This window comes from Corythoichthys intestinalis, unplaced genomic scaffold (assembly GCF_030265065.1).
Source record: "Corythoichthys intestinalis isolate RoL2023-P3 unplaced genomic scaffold, ASM3026506v1 HiC_scaffold_23, whole genome shotgun sequence".
In the NCBI taxonomy this organism is placed as follows: Eukaryota; Metazoa; Chordata; class Actinopteri; order Syngnathiformes; family Syngnathidae; genus Corythoichthys; species Corythoichthys intestinalis.
The window spans coordinates 11893320-11908439 of record NW_026651592.1 but is presented as its reverse complement, the minus strand read 5'-3'; the positions used below and the strand labels follow the sequence as shown (position 1 = coordinate 11908439).

The 15120-nt window shown below is 39.1% G+C and overlaps 1 long non-coding RNA gene across 1 annotated transcript; it reads left to right on the top strand.

Moving 5' to 3' along the window:
- Positions 1–206: 206 nt before the first annotated feature.
- On the top strand, positions 207–9414 carry LOC130911087 (uncharacterized). Its single transcript, XR_009061972.1, has 3 exons — positions 207–759; positions 7726–7855; positions 7919–9414. It is a non-coding gene; the product is annotated as an uncharacterized LOC130911087 (long non-coding RNA).
- Positions 9415–15120: the final 5706 nt, after the last annotated feature.

Sequence of the window (15120 nt, the reverse complement as noted above, 5' to 3'; positions counted from 1 at the left end):
AAAAAAAACACTTGTAGAATTTATTTTTTACATCGTGTTTTTTCATGTTTATTACACAACGCAAAATTTGGAAATACAAGTGTTTTTTAGTTAAAATTGGTCATTTTACAGGTATAATTTTCATTTTACAACCTCACTTCTTTTGGCACTATTCTATCTCCATATTCATCTTCTCTGGTTGGACTTTTCTGCATGCAGAAAGGAGACTTGAAATAGCGCTAGACGTCCTTTTTTGCCTTGGCTAGATGTTAATTTGCATTTCATATATTTGATTTCAGTAGTTGAGGAGGTGAGAGTTGGTAAGTGAGGTAAGAAGCAGACATCTTCTTACTTGTTGGAGTTTGGGAAAGTGACTAAAGCCAAATGTTCTATGAAAGGAATAAATAAATGTGGTCTACTGATAGACCGAAGGAGCAGTGCCACCAGCTTCTTGGCAAACATGACCCATTATTCTGCTGCCTCATGAGAAAATGTCATCAAAATTGGACGGCTGCCATTAACGTAAACCTCAGCAATGATTAATCATGTACAGTGGCGATGTTTCCATTCAGCCTACACGTTTAGCGCTCAACATCCTATTTGTGGTCAGAAAGGCAGCACTGTGTACGTCATCTGTGTGACACTCCGTAATGTTTTTTGGCGCACAGACCAGTCGGAGGACGTCGATCAAACCCAATTGGTGATCGGAGTGGTGGCCGGCCTTGTCATCTCCACCGTGGTCATTGGGCTAGCCTATGGAATTTGCAAGGGAATATCCAAGTGAGTCACTGTTTAGCTGAATTTTACAGTCAGTATACTTACAAATACCTCTTATGGACTGTAAATTTAGGCTCCCTGAAAACATAGGCTTTCTTTGAAGGGCCACGAAGAAATATTTCATCTTATTCTCAAAGGTAGAAAGTGCAAGCCATTTTTCAAAATAGGTATAGAAACACGTCAATTTTGGTGATATTACTATAATCTGGAAATCAGAAGCATTTCAGAATGGTATTCGCCAGCGTTAACATAGGCTGTGAGCCACCTTGATTAGAGCCTTCAAATTGACCTCATTTAAAAGCACAGGTTAGCACATCTCTTGAATTTATGGACCGTCAGCTGGTACATGGGAAAGATGCATAGTGTTTCTCATGTGACGAGACCATTTGCATTCATGGTGCAAAAATTAAATGAACAATAAATGATTAAAAAATAATGTTTAAAAACCCATTACACATAACTACTACGTTACCAGAAAGAAATAATAACAAAGAAAACGGATAAGAAATGAAATACAAAACATTGTGCAAAATGTATCTTGGGAATCGTCATTACATTGGCATGTCTTGTGACTGCCTGCCTGTATTTGTAATGCTATAGTCGCCCCCAAGTGGCTCTTCGAGGTATCTACTGTAAATGTGATTTAATTGTGAATGTTTCCATATGGGTGCAGACATTTTTTTTTTTTTTGTCCAGGTTCTCAGAGGAGGACCTGGAGATGTGACTTGGTCCTCATTGAGCTTGAGAGCCGACCCGCCTGATGCGATAAAATTATGACAAGCTTTAGTTAGAGCCAAATACCTTTAATTAATTATATTAACAATTAATGCCTGATTAACATCAACTGGCACAACAAAATTGCCATTACTTTGAAGTGAAATGCAAAGAAATAAACATAAAAGCAGTACTAATTCAAAATAAAGGGCATTATGCGGCTCCCACATTAACTCCAAGCCTTTGTAAAAGTGGGATGTCCTCCTCCTCATAAGACCTCATTGAACGTGCATGTTAAGCTTTGTAAAATGCGAACAAAAACACGTTTGTCAGTGCACGGCAGTTTTCATTACCTTTATTCCGCCACTTGTCCATAGGGCGAGTGGGGTCCTATCTGACATCGATTTTCGATAGTTTGCTTAATTGCCGAATGCTCTGTTTTTTTCGTGCTTTTCAAAGTTTGGATGGCTGAAATTCTTTGACCCTACATAAAATGCGCAGCTCTTATCGGCGACATTGGGATTCTCACGGCACATTTTGTACCGCATTTCCGTGCGAGCATCATTTACTTCTAGCCATGGTACCTCCTGCAGCCACTTTTCAGCAAAAGTCCTTTTTTTCCGGTAGCTCCGGTGACGTCTCTGTCGTCTGTCTGTCTTTTGACGGGGGTGGGGGAACACGGAAATAATTACTCAGTGGGACCTGCCTCTTCGACATTTTGAGAAGTTATTTTCTTGTGTCCGCCGCAAATACAGTGGTCAGCCATCGGTACGCAAAAGCGTATGGAAGCCGTTGAGGGCCAGCGCGTTTGTCTACGTCCAGTACGCATGCGCACATGCGGACCACTTATGTGCACCCCTGCATATATTTAACTATGGACATTTTGGCTCATTTCAATTAATTTTTTACAACTTCTGTTGAAGTTGTTATCTTATTTTTCAAAGAGCATTTTGTTTGGAAAAAATTTAAAGTCTTACTTTTATCATTATTAAAGCATCCAGGGGGCATCACAATACAATAGCGTACCACACGAATGCTATTGATAGACCCTGACGTCGCATCGTAAAGCGGAAATGGGACATTATAGACACGCCCTCGCATACAAACCATTATATTTTTGCTAGTTTTCTCCGGGTATCTTTCAAAGACGAACATGCCGACCAAGCACTGCTGATACGGAACATGTAGAAACGACTCTCGACATTACGACATATGAAGGATGTTTTCTCCATACGTTTCCCGAAAGCAAAAACTTGGAGGAAAAAATGTGAAGAATGGATCAACTTGCGCGGACGTTTCATATGCAGTACAGATTTTGTTGGGTTGGCATGGTCCTTCAGAGGACAAAGAGGTAGGCAATTTTGATCTCTTTTACTCATTTTTAGCGTGGCGTTTTGCCGTGCTGCTTCTGTCTGACAATGAATGACCTGAGAAGAATTAAAATGGTATTTGACTGCCACTGTTACCTTTTCTGTTGTAAAAAAAAAAAAAAAAAAACTTCAGTAAGGGGGAAGTTTAAATCAATTATAGAATTAAGATTTGTTATTAATGAAAAAATGACAAGTTTTCGTTGGCTGTCAACGAGTAGCATTTGCGATCGCTACGCAAAAATAGCAATGTAAATTGCCCAAAAGAACGGTCAGAGACCTAAGACAACCAGAGGATATAATACAGTGGTCTCCAAACTATTCCACATAGGGCCGCAGTGGGTGCAGGACTTCACTCCAACAAAACAAGACCACACCTTTTCACCAATCTGGTCTTTTATAAGTGTAGTCAGTTAATTGCAGTCAGGTGCTGCTTGTTTTTGTAGAAACCACATTGGTTAAAAGGTCTGTGCTTGATCGGTATGAACAAAAACCAGGACCCACAGCGGCCCTCGAGGACCGGTTTGGAGACCCCTGATATAATATATAAGTTAGACAGGCTATATGGTGCTCAAGGATTGATTGTAGAAATAGGAGAATGTCATTGTCATTGGCCTAAGACAAAGGTGTCGATAAAAAGCTAAGGCTAAGCTTAGGCCCGCTTGTTTCTTTTTTCCGTCTTTTTCAGCCCTCGACACCGAACATTTGTATGTTCTTCCACATCTTTACCAATGAATTTGGAACCAGGGACATCATTTTTGGACAGAATTGGTAGGTTTAGCTCTGTAAACATCTCCTTCGTACACTATTTCCATTCATTTACTATTGGGGACAAACAGGAACTTGTCCCCCCCCCCCCCCCTTAGCAACATTAGCTAACGTCATGAATATTATTGAGCGGAAGTGACGTGTAGCGTGCGGTACGCCATTAGCAATACAGTATCATATTAAGTGCACGACCGCATATAACGGGTTGGTATCGGATTTTTGGAGTTGGTATATCGGTTATCCGTTAAAAAGTCATTTTCAGACAACTCTACTTAAAACTTTGATTAAGGGGAAAAAAAAAAACAGATTGACCTTCCCTTGACTACTATACTAAAAAGACAAGTCAAACGGGATATTACAAGAAGAATCTTTTGGACAAGTTTCCTGAGCGAAACATGGCCGGCGCCATCTCTGACTTTTTCTGCTACGGACTGAATTGCGGTTGAACTAGACAAAGTTTTAAACCGTCAAATCAAACCAGAAGAACCCACAGATTCTCGAAAAATTGATTCAGCATGACGTAGTTGACACTCCGTGACTTTCTTTGTTGTGATTGGTTGTGTGAACTCCTGGAAGCACCTATGTACCGTACATATATGCTTGGAAGTGGAATGTTTTGAACAGCGTACAGCTTCAAAGCGTCAGTGTGGATCTAAGGTCATTTTAATCTAGTTCGGTTACAGTTATGGTATTATGAGGTCATCACACATGTACATATAAACACAAATGATATGTCATTCGTTTTTATTGCAGAGACTGATCGCAATAAAACTTTTGGACAGCATGATTCCATTTCTTGTTATATTTATAACAATTGGTGCGTATGCAAAACAGGTCAATAATTCACAATTCATAAAATTCTTAGAAAAATATTAGTGAAGGTGAAGCATAAATCGAGCCTCCCATCATAAAGGTAGAACGCATGTAGACGGGCGGGCTTTCTTCTTTACCGTCTTCAGAAGAGGCTTCCTCCTGGGGTGACAGCCATGCACACTAATTTGATGTAGAGTGCGGCGTATGGTCTGAGCACTAACAGGCTGACCCCCCACATCTTCAATCTCTGCAGCAATGCTGACAGCACTCCTGTAACGAGTCACATGACATTTTGGAGGGAAAATGACAAGCAGTACTCAATCTGGACATTTGGGGATGTATGATTTTTCAAAGCGGTTTACTCACTTTTGTTGCCAGGGGTTTAGATTTTAATGGCTATATTTTGAGGGGAAAATAAATGAACTCTATTATATAGGCTGCACACGACTACTTTTCATTGTGTCAAAGTGTCATTTTGTCAGTGTTGTCCCATGAAAAGATATAAATAGCTGCAGAAATGCGAGGGGTGTACTCACTTTTGTGATACACTGTACAGTGTAATTCCAATAATGGGGTACCGCACGCTCCACGTCACTTCCGCTCATTAATATTTATGACGTTAGCTTCTGTGGCTCTGCTGTTAGCTAAGAGGGGACAAGCTCTTGTTTGTCCCTAATAGGAAATGAATGGGAATAGTGTACGAAGGAGATGTTTACAGAGCTAAACCTACCAATTCTGTCCGAAAATGGTGTCCCTGGTGCCAAATTCACTGGTATAGATGTGGAAGAACATACAAATGTTCAGTTAAAGAGATGGCTTGAGTGTCGACGGCTGAAAAAGACGGAAAAAACGAGCCGACCTAAGCTTACCCTTAGCTTTTTTTATCGACACTTTTTTCTTACGCCACTGACAAAGACATTCCCCTGTTCCAACAATCTATCCTTTACCACCATAAGCCCCATCTTTCTTATACATTATATCCTCTGGTTGTCTTACGTCTCTGACCGTTTTTTGGGGGAACATTGCTGCTTTGTGTGGCGATCGCAAATGCTACTCGTTGATAGCCAACGAGCACTTCATTTTTTCCTGAATAACAAATCTTAATTCTATTAATTTATTTACACTTCCCCTTTACTAAAGCTGTTTCTTTACAACAGAAAAGGTAACAACGGTGGCAGTCAGATACCACTTTATTTTTTTTTTTTTCAAGTCATTCATTGTCAGACAGAAGCAGCACGACAAAACGCTACGCCCAAAAAATAAGTCAAAATGTCAAAATGGCCCAAACAAAAATGTTTATTGCATATGAAATGTGAACGGCTTCACTTTGCTGGCGTTAAACTGGTCTTTTAGACGTCCGCGCCATAGTAGCATAGTAGCTGCAGTCTTTACATTTTTTCCTCCCGAGTTTTTGGTTCCGGGAGAGTATGAAGAAAACATCCTTTATATGTCGTAATGTTTAGAGTCGTTTCTACAAGTTCCATAGTAGCAGTGAATAATCGGCATGTCAGTTTCTGAAAGATTATGGGAGAAAGAAGGTCGAAAAATAATGGTTTGCAATCGAGGGCGTGTATATAATGTCCTTCTTTCGCTTTACGATGCAACGTCACGGTCTAAAAAGAGCCTGCGTGCGGTACGCTATTCGTTCTACAGCCTCAAAACCTGCACTTAATCCTTAATAAATACTGTTGGTACTATTGCAAATAGCAATTACACAAAGCAAAACAAAAAAAAAAATCATGAATAAAAATCGGGATAATAATATCATTGTTGTAATAAAAATGGTAATAATAATAATAATACCTTTAATAATGTAACGAATCGGGTTCTAATGTGCCGGACTTTTTTTGCGATTCCCGAACGCACCGCGGGGCTGACGTGACCGTGAGCAAGAGAGCGCTATTTTACTTTCTGTTTCGATCCTGGCGTCAGTTGTTGTTGGTAGCGTTTAAAAGCTTAGAAGTTCTAAGTATCCATCTTGGCAACTCCTCACGTGTAGTTTTGGCTAAGCAAAGCAAAGGATAGTCTCGAAGTTGCTAGTCACATGATCTGTTCGAAAAATGATTTTGACCCATTATGAAATACCTTGTAGGATTCTTGTTCATTTCATTCATTTTTTTTGGTTTGCTTTATTGCTTCATAACTTTTATAGACTACATTTTAACGGCTAGGTCTTTATTTTATAGGGGAAATTCAGAATTTTTGACAATAGGCTTAATCTTGGAGTTAGCGGGGGTTTAATGAGCCGTTGAAGTTGATTTGAACAAATTCCGTGCAGTTTGTCAGTTATTTGTTAGTTTCGGGGATTCGGAGTGGCTAAGCTAACGTGAGTCAACCATGGTTGAAATCAACTCCGTTGACTAATTAAACCTCTGCTAACTCAAATATTAAGCCTTATGTGAAAAATTCAATTACATGCGATGACATTTTTGTTGTCATTTTTGTTGAGGCAGCGAAAGCAGAAAAACTGTTTAAAAAAAAAAAAAAAAAAAAAATCACTGATAAGTTACTTTTAAAGTAACTTTGTTACTTTTTTTTCGGCGTGCTCAGTAATTAAATAACTTTTTTAAGTAATCCATGACAACACTGGTCACCACATAAATAACTTTTTTTTCATTATTACACCATCCCTTGTACTGTATATAGTTTCTTTTGTCGTCTTTTTCACATACGTTTCTTTATTGAATAGGAAGCTTTTTTTCAGCAAAAAATGACTTGTGTTGTGCATCATCAGCCATCCATCATCAGCAATATGACAATTATAGCTCCATACATACAAGAAACTGTGCAACTAAATATTCAGGGAGATTGAGACAGCTGTTCTTTCTCAATGCTGTAATGTCAGACAGACCTCCGCAAACAGGCAGCCCTGCCCTGCAAACACTCAAGATGCTTATTGGAGCAATCCAACCCTGTGGGTTTGCGAGTGTGAATGGAATGACTAATGAGGACCTCAATGCTCACAAAAGATATGCTGATTAGAGTCAGATGATCCTTCTCTGGATACAAAAGTGATTTGTATCAACTTTGGTAGATCTACTAAATTTACATATTGGATCAGACTAGATGGACGTTCGAACACCAATCGTTTTGTGTCGAGTGTTTTATTGTATCGTTCAGTCGTACCATGAATATAATGGGTCTTGGACAACCCGTGCCTGAAATGGAACAGGAGGTTGCTGGTATTAATTCGTGACTAATTGAGGCCCCGTGACACACCCCTGAACTTGAGCCTGTAACATCATAAAAATAATACAAGATGGCGACAAAGCACTCAAAAATGTGGCCAACGTGCTGTACCCAACAGGCAAGGCAGCCGGAACCGCGCCGAGAATGAGAACGGTCCCTCTTTGGAGGAGACAAACATGGACACCAACCAAAATCCTGAAGAGTAAACAAACATCTAAGCCACCTGCCATCCTTTCGGAATTTGAAAGGTAAGCGCACAAACACGCACGCAATATTGTAACATGAATAACCACAGACATTTTCTTTTCCAGTGAGAACATGGAGCTTTGTACATTTCTCCTCCCTACCTCATCTTTTGGGAAAAGAAAACAATTTATGTTACAAACAAGGTAGCTTGGAATTCATTTCAGGGAGAATGTAACGACAAATCCATTTCAACTCTTGGAGAAAAAAAAATGTTTAATGTATGTGATATACATATGTTACTTGACATATTATAGACAGTGTAGCTATGTCGTCTGTTAGCGGTCATGTTTTTTAAGAAGGAACTATTGTTGGTTAGTTGCTGCAAGATAAAGGGTATTATAATACTGTGGGGCTGTGAGATATCAATAGAACCGTTATGTGGCAAGATAACAAATATTGATAAAGCTAACAACAACAAAAAATCACATTCATGAGCAATTATCAAAAATAGATCAAAAATTACGAACATTTCCGAAAGTATTCCGGAAACAGCCGAATGGGGCGGAGACGTCACAACAAGGTAACAAAAGGTCGAGGCGGGTGCCATCGTTGTTTATCGACGAGAGAGTTGCGTTCGTGTTTTGTCAAAAAATCGCTAAAATGGTTCAAACCTGTCATGCTATGTGGTGTACAAATAGCCATTTGTCGCAATGTAGTACTCATGAGTTCCCGAACGCGAGAAAAAGAGCTGGACTAAGCAGACAATGAGTAAAGTTTGTCCGTGCCAACAGGGCTAATTTTGCAGACCCGGCCTCTGGCACGGTTTTGTGTGGTGCGCATTTTACACCTGAAAGCTATTCGAACTATGGACAAATGAAATCAGGTTTTGCTAAGAAATTGCTGCTGAAAGCAGAAGCGGTGCCCACCGTACACTCGCAGCCACCCTAAATGTCCCGAGATATCAAGAAAGAGGACGATGACTGGCTCTGATGAGACCACCCCACCGCCACAGGCTAACCAAAGGAGCGGAGCAGCCAAGCTCGAAATGGCCAGAGTGAGTACTCTTTTATAATAAAAAACATATCACACATTGGCTAGGCAAGGCAAGGCAAGGCAAGGCAAATTTATTTATATAGCACAATTCAACACAAGGCAATTCAAAGTGCTTTACATCACATGAAGACCATAAAAATCACATTTAAATCAACACAACGTAAAAACCAAGACAAACGATCGCATTTAATCACAGAATAAAAATAAATAAATAAAAATAAAACAAAAATAGAAATAAAGCAAAAACTACTACTACTAATAATCATTGAAATCAGCAATGGAGATAAGCACAAGAGGAATAGAAGGCAGGTAGATTGAAATATATAGACAGTTATGGATATGCAGTGCTAAACAAAAGCGTTTTTAGCCCTGATTTAAAGGAGCTAACAGTTTGAGCATACTTCAGACGTTCGGGTAACTTGTTCCAGAGGTGAGGAGCATAATAACTAAATGCTGCCTCACCCTGCTTGGTTCTTGTTCTTGGAACATGCAGAAGACCCGTTCCAGACGACCTTAGGGGTCTCATAGGAATCTAACAAGTCAAGCATGTATTTTGGTCCAAGGCCATTAAGTCTATAGGCTATAGGACTGGACACATGTATAAATTATCACTCGTAAAATATATAGAACAACTCTAATCCCATTCATATTTGTGTCTGTTGGCAGAGCGAAAACCTATGATAGCACAATAAATGATCATTATTCTATACATTATTTTGCAGTCACGGTGTATCAGCTTCACAAAAAGAAATGCAAAACAAACCATTCGGTGATTCTGTTGCCGCCGGTGTTTCATCAGTGTGATTGCTCCCCTCAATGATCCTTTCATTAGGCTGCATTGGCTTTCGTTTGGGCTCAAGTTGATAACCCAAAACACCAAAGAAAGGTTCATAACTCTCCTCACCATTAGAAGACCGTTCATTACATCTGATTCGTCGCTGCAACGAGAAACAAAATTGTCCGCTATTATCACCGCCATTCAGTACTAAGCACTGAGCCGGGTGTTTTCTTGTTGTGACGTCACGCGCACAATACGCTAGATTTCCGGGGTCTCGGCCGCCAGTCGTTTTAGCTTGACAATCGATCCAAATTTCTATCATTTTCTTGGTGTTGCGATGTGTGTCATTACACAAAGTGGCATGATAGGAATCCAAAAGGCATGCGTTTATGGAATGATGGAATATTAGCATTTCCCCAGGTGTTGTAATACCCTTTAAATAACTTACAAGGTATGGCTTTGCTGTTAAAGTTGTGTAGGAAGCGCATCGCGTCTTGTTCAGTCAGCCGTTTTTCGTTTTTGAAATATGAATACGAAATGTTTCGGTTTGTGCATTTGTGTCGTAGAGAAATGGTGGAATATACTAAAGAGTTATTAATTGCTAGAGTTAGGTCTTGGCTAGGGTGACCATATTTTGATTCCCAAAAAAAGAGGACACTCGGCCCGGCCTCCAGATACTTGAATTTTACACAAAGTTGACTCAAAGATGCCTATATCACATTAATATATTTAAAGTGTGCCTCCTCCGTCTGGATAGAAAAATTCAGTTTTATTCAAAAACACAAAACATAGGCTTATTGCCATATAGTATACTGTATATTATATACTGTATGGAAATATTTTTTTACTCAACAGGCTTTATTCTTCTCTAAAAAAAATAATCCCAAAAAAAAAACAAAAAAAGAAAAACAAATAATGATTAAAAAAAAAAATAACAATAATAATATAATGCAGACCCATGGAAATGTAGTCCAGTCAATACACACACACAGTAGGCTATGGTCCAACTCAACATTTATATAAAAAACCATCACGACAATTGTCGTTGACAAATTGTTATTCCCAGTCAATTTTTATTCTCATTCAATGATCTAGCTTGTGCACAAACAATAACCAAAATAAACTGACAAGTTATTCAACCAGCATGTTTCCAAACGCAGCAGTTCAAAACTACACTGCCCATATTGCCTCGCGCGGCTGAGCTCACTGATAGCTACCCTATTATCGAGTACCGGGAGCGGAGGCAAAATCAAACTTTGCTATAAAAAGTTCCAATCATCGGCAGCGCAACGATGCGTCACCAAACGGGATTTTACAGATTACTCCAGTACAAATCTCCGACAGAATTCAACAGTTGCCATTATATACGTATTTAGCGTAAAAAAACTCATCAGAAACACAGCTACTTAGAATATCATACTAACATCCAACCAAATAAACGAACGCAAAACAATTACAAGACTCATACAATATACTGGATCTCTGTGTACACATATAACCCAATATACAAAAGAAGACACGTGATCGACATTAATAGGAGAAACTAAAGGAAGGTGTACTGTATGGAGCCACGTCTTAAAACTCCTTACTGTAGTCTGATCCTTCGCCAAACCGTCAGTAGATGAAAGGTAATTCCCCATGAAACAAAGGGTAAAAACAAGAGGAAGATCTACTCCTTGTTTCGCCCCTACTAGTAGGAGCCACGTCAACGCAGGCAGGCCCAGCCCCCTAGCGGCTGGAGGGATTCTCTTCAAATTGGTCCCGTGAAAAATGATAAAAACCGGTCATGAATTTATGAAACCCGGCCGGACGCTCCAGAGAGCACGTAATAAGAGGACTTGTCTGGGCAAAAGAGGACGTTTGGTCACCCTAGTCTTGTCGAACACACACCGTTGATGTTTTTCCAAATGTACCATATGTCGTCAGCTGGCTAGCGTGGCTAGATTTATCCAGTAAGTGAGTTCTGTTTTTTCTGTTCGTCCTGTAAATCTACCAGCTTGTGTCTTTAGTGAGTGATTCATATTTTAGTTAATGTCTCCGCCGAAGAGTGCCATTGTGAAATATGAGTATTGTTTTGTTGTTGCTATGAGTATTGTACACGATGAAAGATTGTCCTGATGCTCAAATGGCTCCCCCCCCCCCCGCTGTACTGCATTTTGAACAGCCATGAAAACACGTTTGCAGACTGGGGAAGAATAGAAGTTCATTTTTGAATTGAAACCATCTATTTGGAAAAATGACCATAGAAAATGAACATTGCCAATGCAAGTATTGTAATTGGATGTTGTGTTTTTTGTACATTTGTTTCAAATAAAGCGTACATTTGGAAACATATGCTCACTGTCTATTTTTTGCTGTTGTTATTTGTTCTACTGTTGGCAACTAATGCATTACAGGGTTTCGCCCAGAAGTTTCCAGAAAATCACAGATTTGTAGGAGAAAAAAATCCCAAATAAAAATGTTACCTTGACAAAAACTTTGAAATTGTAACTATAAGGTGCTTTTATAAGCCATTTATTGACAATACTTATACAGTGCTGGCTAAAAGTATTTGCACCCCTGCAATTCTGTCAGATATAGCTCAATTTCTCTCAGAAAATGATTGCAATTACAAATGCTTTGGTAGTAATATCTTCATTTATTTTGCTTCCAATGAAAAAAAAGACAAAAGAGAATGGGAGGAAAAAATTAAATCATTGATCATTTTACACAAACTCCAAAAATGGGCCGGACAAACGTATTGGCACCCTTTGAAAAATTATGTGACGCTTCTCTAATTTGTGTAATTAACAGCACCTGTTAATTACCTTTGCCATATAACAGGTGGTGGCAATAACTAAATCACACTTGCAGCCCGTTAAATTGGATTAAAGTTGATTCAACCTACTGTATGTCCTGCGTCCTTGTGTGTACCACATTGAACAAGGAGAAAAGAAAGAAGACCAAGGAACTGTCTGAGGACTTGAGAAGCAAATTTGTGAGAAGGCATGGTTAATCTCAAGGCTATAAGTCCATCTCCAAACACCTCAATGTTCCTGTGTCTACAGAGCGTAGTGTCATCGATAAGTGTAAAGCCCATGGCACTGTGGCTAACCTCCCTAGATGTGGACGGAAAATTGACAAGAGATTTCAACGAAAGATTGTGCGGATGGTGGATAAAGAACCTCGACGAACATCCAAACAAGTTCAAGCTGTCCTGCAGTCCGAGGGTACAACAGTGTCAACCCGTATTATCCGTTGGCGTCTGAATGAAAAGGGACTCTATGGTAGGAAGACCCCACTTAAAAAAGCCAGGCTGGGGTTTGGCAAAACTTACCTGAGAAAGGCAAAAAAGGTTTTTGAAGAATGTTCTCTTCTGGTCAGATGAGCTAAAAGTAGAGCTTTTTGGGAAAAGGTATCAACATAGACTTTAGAGGGAAAAAAACAAGGCTTTCAAAGAAAAGAACTTGGTCCCCACAGTCAAACCTGGCGGCGGTTCCCTGATGTTTTGGGGTTGCTTTGCTCCCTCTGGCACTGGACTGCTTGACCGTGTACATGGCATTATGAATTCTGAAGACGACCAACAAATTTTGAAGCATAATGCAGGGTCCAGTGTGAGAAAGCTGGGTCTCCCTCAGAGGTCATGGGTCTACCAGCAGGACGATGGCCCAAAACACACTTCAAAAAGCACTAGAAAATAGTTTGAGAGTGAAGAACTACCCCTCAATGTCAATTTATAATTCCCATTTATTGACAAAGATGAGAGAACCCTGAAGGACAAAAACAACTACTTAGCCATAGCATACTCACTTGACTAAATAAAAGAAAACAGAACAACAAGTAATGACAAGGCTGATAAAATGCATATATCAATGTATACATAACTGACACTAGAAGAAAGTAAACTTATATATGTACTTATATACTTATATATATATATATATGATATATGTGTGGAGCACAAATAGCACCATGCAATAGCCTAAACGTCTCATACAACTACTAACTAGTGTTGTATCGGTCGCGAACGATTCGTTCTTTTTGAACGAATTGTTTGGGTGAACGAGACCGAACTAATCACCATCTGCACTGATTCGTTCTATGAAGTTGGGGCTTGTTCGCTGCGTGGGAGGGCGCCGAGCAAGCGGCAGCGTCTTCTGACATCGCACACGACCAATCAGACGCCAGCCTCATCGCGGGCAGGGGAGGGAGCGGAAACAGAATCAGGGCATCTGTCACTCACTTCCACGTGTGGCCAATAAGCAGCCGGCGTGCAGGCAGGGGGGCAAGACTGAGTTATGTCACTTCCCGTTCAGTGACTCGGTCCTCCGGTTCCTGACCTAGCTTGCTGCTAACATGACTTTCCAGTAATGCGGTGAACGAGTCAAAAAATGAAAGGAAATGACTTTGTCACATATTTGTTAATGTGGAGCCTATCAAATGCTGCTCAAACAGACAAAAACACCACACAAATCTAGCGAGCATGGTTTAGTGTACTACTTTTCTAAACAGACTCGGGACTCCCTATGACGACATACTATCAAATTTACAGTAGTTTAAAACACGGGTAGCTACGAGGCAAGCAAAAGTGAGCTGCGGTCGTGTGACGGCAGTGAAGGAGGCAGAGAACTGGGACAAGTTTGTTTAATATTTACGATTGCACCGTTGCACTTTTAAAGTCATGGTGAAAATACAGTTCACACTTTACACTCCGCGCTGAACAATCGATATCAATATTTACATACTTGTATTTTTACTGTATTTTTTTATTATTTTGAATTTTTTCATTTATTTGTTTTTAAATATGTATATCATTTATTTTATTTATTTATTTATATATATATATATATTTTCTAAATGATTTTCAATGTTTAAATTTTATTTATGAAGCAAATATTTATTTCATTTAAAAAAAATTTTTTAATATAATATTATAAAATGTTATATTAAATTTTAAATTTGTTTTTCATTTTTATTAGTCATTTACATTTTATATATATATATATATATATATACGAGGGGCATTCCAAAAGTAATGCACTCAAGTGCATTGCTCGTACAGGAGTTTACCAATCTTGTTTATATTTGGCACAAACATGATAGGACACACCTTTTTGCGATGTTTATATGTGTTTTTCTTATTTTCTGATTTTTAAAGCTTAAACTAGCTTCCAAAATGGCTGGCCCTCTTATTATGTACGTATATATGTATATACTGTATATATAGATATAGATATAGATATATGTATATATATCTATATATATATATACAGTTGTGGTCAAAAGTTTACATACACTTGTGAAGAACATAATGTCATGGCTCTCTTGAGTTTCCAGTTATTTCTACAACTCTGATTTTTCTCTGATAGAGTGATTGGAACGGATACTTCTTTGTCACAAAAAACATTCATGAAGTTTGGTTCTTTTATGACTTTATTATGGGTGAACAGAAAAAAGTGATCAAATCTGCTGGGTCAACAATATACATACAGCAGCGCTAATATTTGGTAACATGTC